The following is a 12,307-nucleotide window of genomic DNA, read 5'->3' as shown; positions in this document are numbered from 1 at the left end:
ATTCAGTTTCTCTTTCAGAAACTGCAATTTGTTCCCAAGCAGTGCCTTGGTTAGAATATCTACAATCTGATATTCTGTGCCAACATATTGGACCACTAACCTCTTCTCAGCAGCTAACTCTCTCACATAATGCACATCTATCTCAATGTGCTTTGTTCTTGCATGGAACACATGGTTGGATGAAAGAGCTCCAGCACTCATATTATCACACCACAAAACAGGGGTTTTGTTAATGGTTACACCAAGTTTTCGAAATAAATGCTGAAGTCAAACAAATTCAGTAGCTGCTGTAAGAATTCATGCTTAGAAATGGTAACATTGGTATAAAACAAGGTATAAGGTCATATGACATGTTATTGAAACTAAAAGGGTGAAATTGTTACCTTTTATGCTTTACAACTTTTGTAACTTGAAAATGAGTTTAAGATCTTCAATAAATTTGATGAAAATCCTCAAAGTAAAGTCCACCCCAAGATGAAGAAAAGAGAGCTGACCATGAAAACTCAAGAGAGAGATTTTCAATCCAAATGAAAAATTAGATTAAATTTGGGAATATCACTTATTTATACACAAGGACCATTTTTGAAATTGTTCTCAAGTCCTTGAATTAATATGAATCCTATATTAACGCTTAATACAAATTCAATATTATTTTCAAGTCCTTGAAATAATTTCAATTTAATATTAACTCTTAATATTAAATCATTATTGATCATAAGTCCTTGAAACAATTTCAATTTAATATTAACTCTTTAATATTAAATCCTTGATTTAAACAAATTTATAATCAAGGCATATAAAATAATTCCGTTTAATATTTAACCCATTATTGAATCCAATTCAATAATATATTTTAGTCCATCATTGAATCTAATCCAATAATGACCAAATTATGTTATTACCCTTGCTAAGTGCTAGCTTCTCATGAGTAATCATTTCTCACCAATACATAAATTTGGATGCACACGTTTACATTTGAACATCATTAACCTTTAACGATATGTATTACTCCCTCTTCTCATACTTGGTTTTTAGGTGTGACCATTTAGATTCACTGTAACCTAGCCGTGGGCCCAATATCACAATTTGATATGTTTCGTCATAACTCTTTAGGATCGAAACTCTCATCGATCATGGTAGGCATCTAGCAATGCTCTATAACCCCTAAGCCATAATGAAGTTAAACTCCAATGAACCTTTTTTCCAATCGGACGTTCTATGTAGTAAAATCCCTTCATCGTCTAATCCCGATTAAGTATAGGTTCATGGTATGTCAGTCAAAACCCTTAACTTAATCTTTATCCAAATTGTCAATCAATACAATAGAACATGTCATCATGAAACTCCTTTTCATATGACTATTTTGTACTCTGGCTAGAGATTTCTTTTTTCCAATGTTTATTGACATTCGTTTGGGAACTCGGGACCAAACTATTTCAACTCAACAGATCCCATCTTGACCATCACTTGTCGTCGTACATGAATAACATATGACCAAACCGGCTTCTTACACAAAACATGACTAGTCTCGTGTATATATACCATATGAATTATATGCATCTTATGTCGAGTCCAACTGTGATGTCTCAAGTCTAAGGATTAGTGGTACACTAGTACGAACCTACGATGTATCATTGACCACATTCTAAATGTCCATATGATTCATCGTAATCGGTCATATTCGATAAATAGTTCACCAACTCTTTTATCCATGCTAAAGCCCTAGTGGTATACCTCTTATAATCACCCACACTAATACCATCACATGATATTCAATGGAGGAATTCAACATGCCTACTATGCAATGTTATTGCCCAATTAACATTACTTACGTAGGGAATGCTTCGTGATTTGATCTTCAAAAGATTCGTATCATCCGGACATTTCACATCCATTATAAATAGTATAAATGAAGCAGTAAACAATATGTGAAATTAGAACTCTTTCTTCCATTCTCAAAAGAGTATTTACAAGATATAATGCACTAAAACCGATAACACAATTGCTTCCTAGGGCATACACTAATAGCTGCTTGACCAAGAGCTCTGTATTAAGCTTATGTGGAAGACAAGGAAGCCACCTTTTGCTTTCTAGAACTCTGCTGCACTAAGTTGCCTCCAAGAAAGATATGCTATAACCACTTGTAGATCGTCTATCACCCATATCACTAGCCTAATCAACATCAGCATACCCTTCAAGTATAAAATCTGAGTTTTCTTAAACAACATCACATGTTGCAAAGTGCCTTTGATATACCGAAGAACTCTTTTGCAGGCAATCCAATGGGCAATGGTAGAAGCTTGAAGAAATTGACTCAATCGATTGACTGAGAAGGCTAAATCAAGTCCAGAAAGAGTGAGATACTGTAGGCCTCCTACAACACTTCTGTAAAGAGAAAGTTTTTCAAAGAAGGCATTATCTTCTTTGCCTAATTTGACACCTATGGCCATTGGTGTATTACAAGGTTTACATTCAAACATACTAGCTCTAATTAACAAATCCTGAGCATATTTAGAGTGAGTAAGTAACAAAGCTGAATCATTTCTTTGAACCTCAAGCCAAGAAAATATTACAAGGATCTGAGATGCTTAAGAGCAAATTTCCAGTTCAGATCTTCAATTATTTGAGCTATAGGTGCAGAATTAGTACCTATGATAAGGATATTATCCATATACACTAATAGATAGATGACTTGATTGCCTTGTTTGAAGAAGAAGAGACTAGGGTCTGAAACTGAATTGATGAATCCCTAGGCAACTAAAGTTGTTTTCAATTTGTCAAACCAAGCTTGAGCTTGTTTTAGCCCATACAAGGCTTTGTTGAGCTTGCAAACATGTTAAGGATAAACAACATCAAAAAACCCTTCAGGCTGCATCAGGCAAATTGTTTCTGTGAGATCACCATTTAGGAAAGCATTATTAATGTCAATTTGATATATATCCCACTAATGATGAATAGCCAAAGACAAATGATCCTAATGGTGCCAGGCTTAATAACAGAAGAAAATGTGTCAAGGTAATTTAGGCCTCAGGTTTGTTGAAAACCCTTAGCAACCAGCCTTGCTTTGTACTTTTGTAGAGTCCCATCAGACTTGAGTTTAGTTTTAAAAACCTACTTGCAGCTTACTATGTTCATTCTTGATTAGTGAGGAACTAAATCCCAAGTTCTATTCCACAAAAAAGTTTAAAACTCATCATTCATGGTTGCCCTCCACTCTGGAACTTTCAATGCTTTAGAGGGAGTCTTTGGTTCAAACAAAATTTGGTAGGTAGAAAGCAAAGCATGACCTGCAGTGTGTTGAGACTGACTCTTAGATCGAGTGCTGATAGGATGACTATTACTAGTAGAAGATGAATGTTGAGGTTTGGTGAGAGGCAAGACAACTTCTAAATGAATATTTCTAGGTAAATCACCAGGTAAAAGAGTTCCTGAAGAATCATCATTAGAGCAAAATTGAGGTTCTGAACTAGGCACTTCTGTTGTGAGAATAGGACTAGGAGAATGATTAGAAGTGCTATTAAAACAATCCTACAGATTGGAGGTTCTGGTTGTATTGTATACTCATGTTCATAATTTGCTACAAAAGGATTGAGAGTAGGAGGGATAGCAGAAGGACTCGAGATAGGAGAAACAGCGGAGTTTAAAAGAACATCACTAGCTGGTAACTCAGGATCAATACAATCAGGTAGAGTCCAAGATGAAGAGGAGTCTCCTGATTTAAGTTTTGAAGACAGCCCTGCAAGGTCAACATCCTTAAACAAATGATAGTTAAAACCACTCTTAAAAGGAAATTCAAACTCATTGAATTTAGCTTGCTTGACAATGCATAACTTTCCTGAAGAAGATAAACACTTGTACCCTTTATGAGAGAAGCTATAACCTAGAAACACACATGTTTCAGTGTGATAGGAGAATTTATGTCTCTAATAGGGTTTGATGTATAGGTAACAATAGCATCCAAAGACCTTAAAGTCAATATAAATGGGCTCCTATTGAAATAGTTTATGGAATGGAGAAGAATTTTCAATAAAAGAAGATGTTGACTATAAAGGCTGTTGTATAGAAAGCTTGCCACCTAAAGCAAGGACGCATGGCAGCATGAGCTAGTAGAGTTAATCCAAATTCAATAATTGTTCTATGCTTTCTCTCTACCCTTACATTTTGTTGATAGAGATAAGGACAACATTGTCTAAACACAATCCCATGCTCTTGCAAATACCCAGTAAAGGACCTAAATTCTCCACCCCAATCAATTTGTAGACTCTTCAATTTAACACCAAATTGTTTCTCAACCAAACTATGAAAATGCTTAAAAACAGTAAAGGCCTCAGATTTTAGTTTTAGAGGATAAATCCACATGTACCTACTGAAGTGATCTACAAATAGCATATAATACTTAAATCCTTCAAAGGAACAGATTGGTGTAGGACCCCACAAGTCAGAATAAACTAATTCAAGAGAACCCTTAGTGTTAGATGATGACAAAGGAAAAAAAGCTTGTTGCATTTTGCCAAATTGACAAGCTTCACAAAAAGACATTTTATTTCCAAAAGAACCAGCTACATTGACTTTGTTCATTACAAACTTCAGATTATTTTCATGTGGATGACCCAATCTAGCATGCCATAAGCTAGTAAGCCAACTTTTTACATTACAATCATTAGGAGCTATACATGTAGTTGAACTAACAAGTGTTATAAGACAATCACTATTATTTATAGAAACTTTATTAGTACTAGAAAAAACAGAAGCAGAACAGGTGGGTTTATTGTACTTATGAAGAGATGATGTAAAGTCAAAGGAGACAGTAGAAACAACAGGTGCAGAGATAGTTTGTTGATCTGAGGATGAGATAAAGGCAGAACCAACGGTAGGAAGTGATACTTGTAATAGGTATAATCCATCCTTTAGGAATCCTCAGAGTAGCACATTCTTGGTGAACTTATCCTTTATAAGATAATGATCACAATGAAATTCCATAATTACAGCATTATCTCTAGTTATCTGGGAAATACTTAGTAATTTTTTTTGCAATATGGGGAATACACAACATTTTCTTAAGATGCAATAACCGAGGACAAGTGTTAAAAGGCAGAAAAGACTCACTTGTGTGAGTGATAGACACACTTTGGCCATTCCCAACCTGAACTGTAGAACCTCCTTGATAGTTGTCCTTAAGTACTAAGTTGGTTTGCATTAGCAGTCATATGATTGGTAGCCCCTGAATCCACATGCCAGGTTTGATCAATAAGGACCTAAGGAGTGGCAACTAGTATGTTTTGAGAGTTTGCTACTGAAGATAAGTATCCCCTTCCATGAACTTGAGTTGAAAATGGGCCAGAGGTAGAATTAATAGGAAATCTAGGATGATAAGCCATATTTTGTTGAGATTGACTTGGTCCAACATAGCTAGAATAGACAAGATTAGGAGACATAGGGGCAAGACTTTGTATTGATTGACCTGTCATGATTCTAGTCAACAAGGCTTGAGCTGCATCATTAGTTTGATTCTAAATAGAACCTTCTGATGTTAGCTGATTAGGTGTTCTAGAATTGACAAAGCCTTGAAAGCCATGATCAAACCTATGATACCGTTGAAGAGCAGAATGCCCTCCTTTGCCATAGACTTAACAGATAAGTCTTGGTCGAAAATAAGCTCTTCCTTTGCCTCGACCTCTCATTCCTTGAGGATTATACATGAAATTAGCAAAGGAAAGAAACTAGGGGTTATTAGTATTTGTTGGAAAATGAGACTGATATTGAGGATGAAGGTCAGATCTGAAATTTGCTTGATTCACATTATTGCCAAAGAATTGAGGAATAATAGGACTTTGTTGAGGATTAAAGATCTAGTGTTGTGAAACATGAAAATTCTGATGTTGTAAGGGAAAGTTAGTCGTAGGTTAAGGGCTGAAATCCTTAGAGGAATCAGTGTTGAAATTGATGTCTGGTATGACTACTGACTTGTTTTGTGGAGCTAAAGAAGACTCATTTGAACTCTATTTAGCAGCCATTAGAGCTGAGGCCAATTGGTCATGAAAGTTTGTAAATGAATTATTCTGTTTTTCCAATCTTATTTCATGCTTATGTAGCAAAAATTGTGCTTCTTGCAGTGTCATTTGACTACTGTTTGCAACAAGATTAGCCACAACTACATCATATTTAGACCCTAAACCATCCAATATGTACAGTAAAAGTTCTTCATCACTTATATGTACACCACTTGAAGTTAACTCATCTCTTAGCTCTTTCATCTTTAACACATATTCACTTATACTAGTAGAGTCTTTCTTAGTACTTTGTGACATGTTCCTCAAATGTAAGGTCCTAACTTTTGATACAGACTGAAAATGTAACTCTAACGGATTCCAAATTTGATAAGAAGTACTACACTTAGCTACATGCCAAAACATGGACTCTGAAATAGTAGATAAAAGCCAACTAACTGGAAATTGGTCAACCTTTTTCCAAGTGAAGTAGCTAAGGTTTACTTCTTCACTGATTTATCTGAATCTTCTACTTTTTCAATCAAAAACAGTGAAAGACACCTTTTCTCTCTAGTCATGAAGCCATCAAGTCCATGTGAAGTTAGGGCAGGTAAAATTTGTGATCACTAGAAGGTATAATTCCTCTCCAACAATTGTACAAAAATTGATGGTAAGGTAGGAGGAATGTTCGAATTGCTTGAATTAGTGAAACCAGTATCCATTTCCATTGTTCTAAGAGTTGAATTAGTAGAAACAAGGATCAAAATTACCTTAGACGCTAGTCTAAGGCTATGATACCATGAACGGCTTTAAGAGTGGAACGGAGAAAACATAAAAGGGTTGAAAAAGTAGATGTACACTTCACTGAAATTCAGTTACAAAGAGAACGACTAATTTATACTAAGTCATTATACCAAAACGCAGAGTTTTGGTCTTCTAGTTTTAAACTTCACAAATGACACCCTATAGTCATATTACAAAAGTGACAACACATACTCTTAAATATTATAGAAACACTCTATTATACTAATACAAAACATGGCAACAAGCAAACAAAGAAGAAGCCATTTGGCCGCAAGGCAACAAGCAACCAAAGAGGAAGCAATTTGACCACAATTAACCCAATCTCAAAAACCAAACCCCAAAAGCCGAAAAAACAACTCTTCACAAACCCACCAGCCCCCAGGCTCCGGAGAGGTTGACATCAACTCCACACAAAATCTAAATTGAACAAACCTTCATCTAAAAACAACATTGAAAGCAAAACACAAGCTCAAGATTGAACAAACCTTTATCCAAAAAACATCATTCAAAGCAAAACCATTAAGCATGCACTAAAATCAGTTTCATCAATATAAAAAAGGGTCCACAAACAACATTCAAAGCAAAATACAAGGAAACATGCATATGGAATTAAGTCCATATAAAACAAAAAGTTCATCCTATAAGACCAATAGCTTCTCTTGCAACCATTTGACCCACGCAGCCAGCACCAAACATATTGCAGTTCCATTTTGCTACCAAATAGAAAAAAAAAAATTGCATCAGAAAAAATTCGGAAACATTTACTACCAACAATTCACAAAAAGCCAAGGTTATATAATTACCATCCATCCATCTAATTGAGCCACAACCAAACTGCAAAATTACAATTACCATGAGTTATGCAAACAAAAAGATATCAGTTTTAGAATCTGAAACTATAGAACTTACACAATTGCATGCATGTTAACTAATAGATTAATATTAATACTAATTAATTTCTCATAAAAAGTACAACATTTACTATCACTAACCTATCAAGATTCCACGTAACTTTATAAGATCGGAAGCCAAAGCTGCTCATTTGTCTTATCCATCTAAACAACAACAAGGAAAACAAATTGTTTTAGTTTGAATAATGTTAATATATGACAAATAAATACAAAATTTTAATAAATTGGACTATGGAAGTATGAAACTTACTTTGTAATGTTTCTTGACTCCATAGAGATTGCAACACCAGTCACCACCACAAAGTAGCACTTGCAAGGTATCGGGAGACAACGATGATCGATAAGTGTCAATAACTCGACTTCTAGCACTAAAAGTTGCCTCCAAAGTGACCGTGGTGATTGGAATGGCAAGTATTTCACAAGCCATCGTGGATAAAATACGATAGTTCATTTGATTAACCTTCCACCACTCTAACGCATCAAAAAAACTATCATCCTCATCCCATATCAAACACCCTTCTTCCAGATAATGATCTAACTTAGATTTCTCATGTTGCACCATTTGAGTTGTCCTAACAAACTGACTGAACCGTGAACTAGTATGTTTTTAGGGCGCTGTACATTCACTCGCTCAACCTTACTAATTTCTACAGGTGGTTCACTGTTGGAAGATTGACTTTCCGCCGCATATTCATCAAAAATCTTATACATGGCAGCCTGCACTTTATCAATTTTTTCTTGTGCTTCTTCATGGGGAAACAATTGTGGGTAGGCAAATTGCAGCAGCCTCATTTTCATCCTTGGATCCAATACATCTGCAATTGCCATTAAGAAATTGCATTCCCCCAATATTTGTCGAATTTTTCTTTCATCTTTCCCACCATTGATCGAATGAAATCATCATCATCAGAGCACTTTTCATCTAGCAACTCTGTTAAATCACAAACTTTTTGCAAAAATAAGTTAGAAGTGGGGTACTCACTCCCTGATATGACATTAGTTGCAAAGTTGAAGACTTCCAAAACGTCACACACTTTCTCAAGTTTCTCCCAATCTTCATTTAATGGGGCACAAGTAAAGTTACTATCCATTGAAACTAACATTGGAAACACCTCCTTGTACTTAATTGCAATTACCAACATCTCATAAGTAGAATTCCACCTCGTTTTGCAATCAAGTTGCAGTTTTCGCTGTGGCAACTACAACGTCTGAGTGATCTCAAAAAACATAACTACTCTGACTTTGATTGCTTGACATACGTAATAGACTGATGTATGTCTTGAATGATGGCCTTAATTTGGGAAAGCCCATCCTGAACCATAAGATTCAGTATGTGTGCCGCGCACCGACGTGAAACAACTACCCACCACACAATAGCTTCTTGTTTCTTCCTAAATTCTCTCTCAAAATCTTGATTGTCGCGTCATTACTTGAAGCATTATTAACCGAGATATTGAACACATTATTCTCAATTCCCCATTCTGTTAGACACTTATGAATAGCAGCACAATCTCAACACCAGGTTGAGGAGGAGGTATACGAACAAAATTGAGAACACGCTTCTGCAACTTTCAATCATTATCTATAAAATGTCCGGTGAAAACCATGTACTCAAGATTCTGATTAGAAGAATTTCATAGATTAGTTGTCAAACTAATCTTCTTAATACTTTAAAACAAATCAAATAACTTCTTCTTTTGTATCTCATATATGATGCGTTGAAAATTACAACATGCAATGTGTAGCAAGTGCATTGGTCACAAAAAGTAATAAAGTGATAAGTAGAGTATCGTTCCCATGAGGATTGTTTGTTAAGCATTGATTTTCCTAGTTGTTTATCAAGTTGGAGAAATCGAAAGATGTTTGGATTTGCGGGAGAAATTTAAGCTAAAGTGAAAACAAAATTTACTACGTACTTAAAAACTAATTAAAGACAGTAAAACTAATTTAGAGAAAATATCAATTAAAACAAATGGTTAGGGTTTTGACTTCACTAGGATTTTATGAATTAATCTACGAATTATGCTACTTCTACACTCACATGCACAGATTATAAATCGGATTCCCTAATGTGTAAAACATACATTTTCATGCTATGTTTTCCTACTTTTCCCTATTAAGCTTCCACACCCAACAAATTGAAGGTTAATAGTTCCAAGTTCGTTAAGCTAAATGGAATCCTAAATTGATTTCATTGATTCTCAAACCTATCTCTAGTGTTCAATACAACAATGGCAATTACCCTAAGAAGCTAATACATGATTCACTTCTCAGTCTCATCATGCTCAACAAGTAAATTCAATAAGAACAAGAATAATCACACAATCCATGCAATGGAATGTAAAAGCAACATCAATTTATTGATTAAACATAAAAATCCCAATTACATCAAAACCCTAACCCAAAAGTGAGTTAGTTCATACTAAAATTAATACAAATCGAAATAAAAATAGTAAACAATGCATTCAAAATGTTGGAATAAAGAAAAGAGAACAAAAATCTTCCCTATTTGATGAATCCAAAGAGTTCAATCTCCAAACTTCTCTTCTTTCTCCCAAAAATGTCGAACTCCCTAATAAAATGACTAAGTTTTCTTTATATAATCGGTCCAAAACAAATCTAAAACCTTCGCCTAAATTAAAACGCACAGTTTTGAAAAACTGAAACTTGCAGACTTCGCTATGACGAAGAATAAACTTCGTCTCGGCAATGAGTTGGTTTAAAATTTTTAATTTGTCCCAAGAGTTTATCGTTGCGGCGAAATTTTCTGAACAATTTTGAAATTACAAAACTGCCCTCCACTTTCTTGCTTGCTTGAATCTTCAATCTTTGGTGCTCTCTAATAGGAACAGGCTTCGTAGTGCTTCAAATCCGCTTTAGAACTTCCTCGAATCCTGAGATTCTCTTGCTTCTGGGTCCAGAAACTCAATTCCGCTCATTATTTGGTCTAACTGCACATTTTGGCCTGAAACATAAAATATATGAAATTAAGTTGCAATTCAGGCACAAACGAAATAAGAAGTATCTAAAATCCAGCCAAAAAGCCTAGATAAAACAGTATAATCCTAGGATTATCAATACACAACCACACAATGTTGTTTCAACGTAGCACGCGTTATTTTCTCCCATTGTGGCGTACCACATCTTTGCATCATGTTAAAACCCTCCTCTTCCACAATTGTAAACAGATGCTCATGTATAAGCACCCAATTAGCAGCTAGTTCCCGCATCTTGCTCACATCAAACTTGGCATCTGAAAATGCAAGTGCAGATTGCATTGAGACTTCATCTGTTGAACTATCTGCCCAGAAAAAAATCTGTGTTTGCCTTTGAGTAGCAATTCTCTTCAAACAAGATTTCGACTATCTTGCAAACTGAATTGTGCTCTTGGTCTCCGTTATTGCGAGCTTTGCCTTACAATGAATACACTCCCCCTTTGTGGAACCATCCGGTAGAACTACCTCTTTAAATTCATTTCAAACCGCTGATGTCTTTGGTCTCTTTTTCCTCTGAAAATGATTAACTTGCTCCTCTTCATTACCAAGGGTAGAAGTCTCAGCATCAGCTTCAGTTACAGTATGAGAAATAGGTGTGTCTGTGGATGTGGCATCGTCATCAGACCAGGTTTCAAATATATCATCTATTGGAAGCTTTCTTGAAGTGGATGGGTGTGTTCGATTGGGAGTGGATATTGGCCTCATTGGAATTAACAAATCCCTTTGCAAAAAGAATATAAACTACGATATTAATGAATTCACAGGGACATTCATATATATATAGATATAATAAGAAAAAACAAGTCAAAGTGTTATGGGGATTTTTCAAGTGAGATAACCTAAAAAAGGATACATTGATGACTAATTTTCACCAAGTCTAAAACAACTCAACTCTAAAAATTCTACAACAAAAACTATAGTCACTATGGTTTAATTATAGTCACTATGGTTTAATTATAGTCACTGTGGTTTTAGTTTACTACCGTTTAAGGATAATGGTTTCAAAAACTATAGTTTTGGTCCTTCACATTTCAATATGTACTATAGTTTCTTTCAATAATGGCTGCTCCTTGTACTTCTAGAGGAGCACATGTTACAGTAAACAAGTAGAAATTAGTTCCCATAGATCCAAATTCAAGTCTGGCGGGACCTTTTAAAACATGTATAACATTCATAATAATAGAAGCAAAACTTGATCTGCACTGGATTCAATTGCAGCAGACACAATCTCACAAACAAAGTAAGTAATTAAAAAATGGAAGCTGGCCTGAGTTTGCGGTGTCAAGATTCAAGAACCCAAGCTCAATGAAGGGTGGACGGTGGTAGGCAGTAGCTGAACAACAGTGGCGTGAGAATCTGAGTTTGTAGTAGCTTCGTTGTCAGATTCAAACTTGCAGCAGCTTCGATTGATGGGTAAATGAAGGTTGGTGGCTGGACGACGGTAGCTGAATGAAGGCTAGATGAAGGCTGGACAACGGTGGCGTCTCGGACCTTGTGCTGTGATTAACCCAAGCTCAATAAAGGGTGGGCGACGGTAGGTAGTTGCTCAATGGAGGGTGACGTCTCAAACTTGCGGCGTGAAGAAGTGAAGATGATGGTGGCGGAGGTG

This window comes from Pistacia vera, unplaced genomic scaffold (genome assembly GCF_008641045.1).
Source record: "Pistacia vera cultivar Batoury unplaced genomic scaffold, PisVer_v2 Contig729, whole genome shotgun sequence".
NCBI lineage: Eukaryota > Viridiplantae > Streptophyta > Magnoliopsida > Sapindales > Anacardiaceae > Pistacia > Pistacia vera.
The sequence above is the reverse complement of the archived record's forward strand: the minus strand, read 5'-3'. Positions refer to the sequence as shown.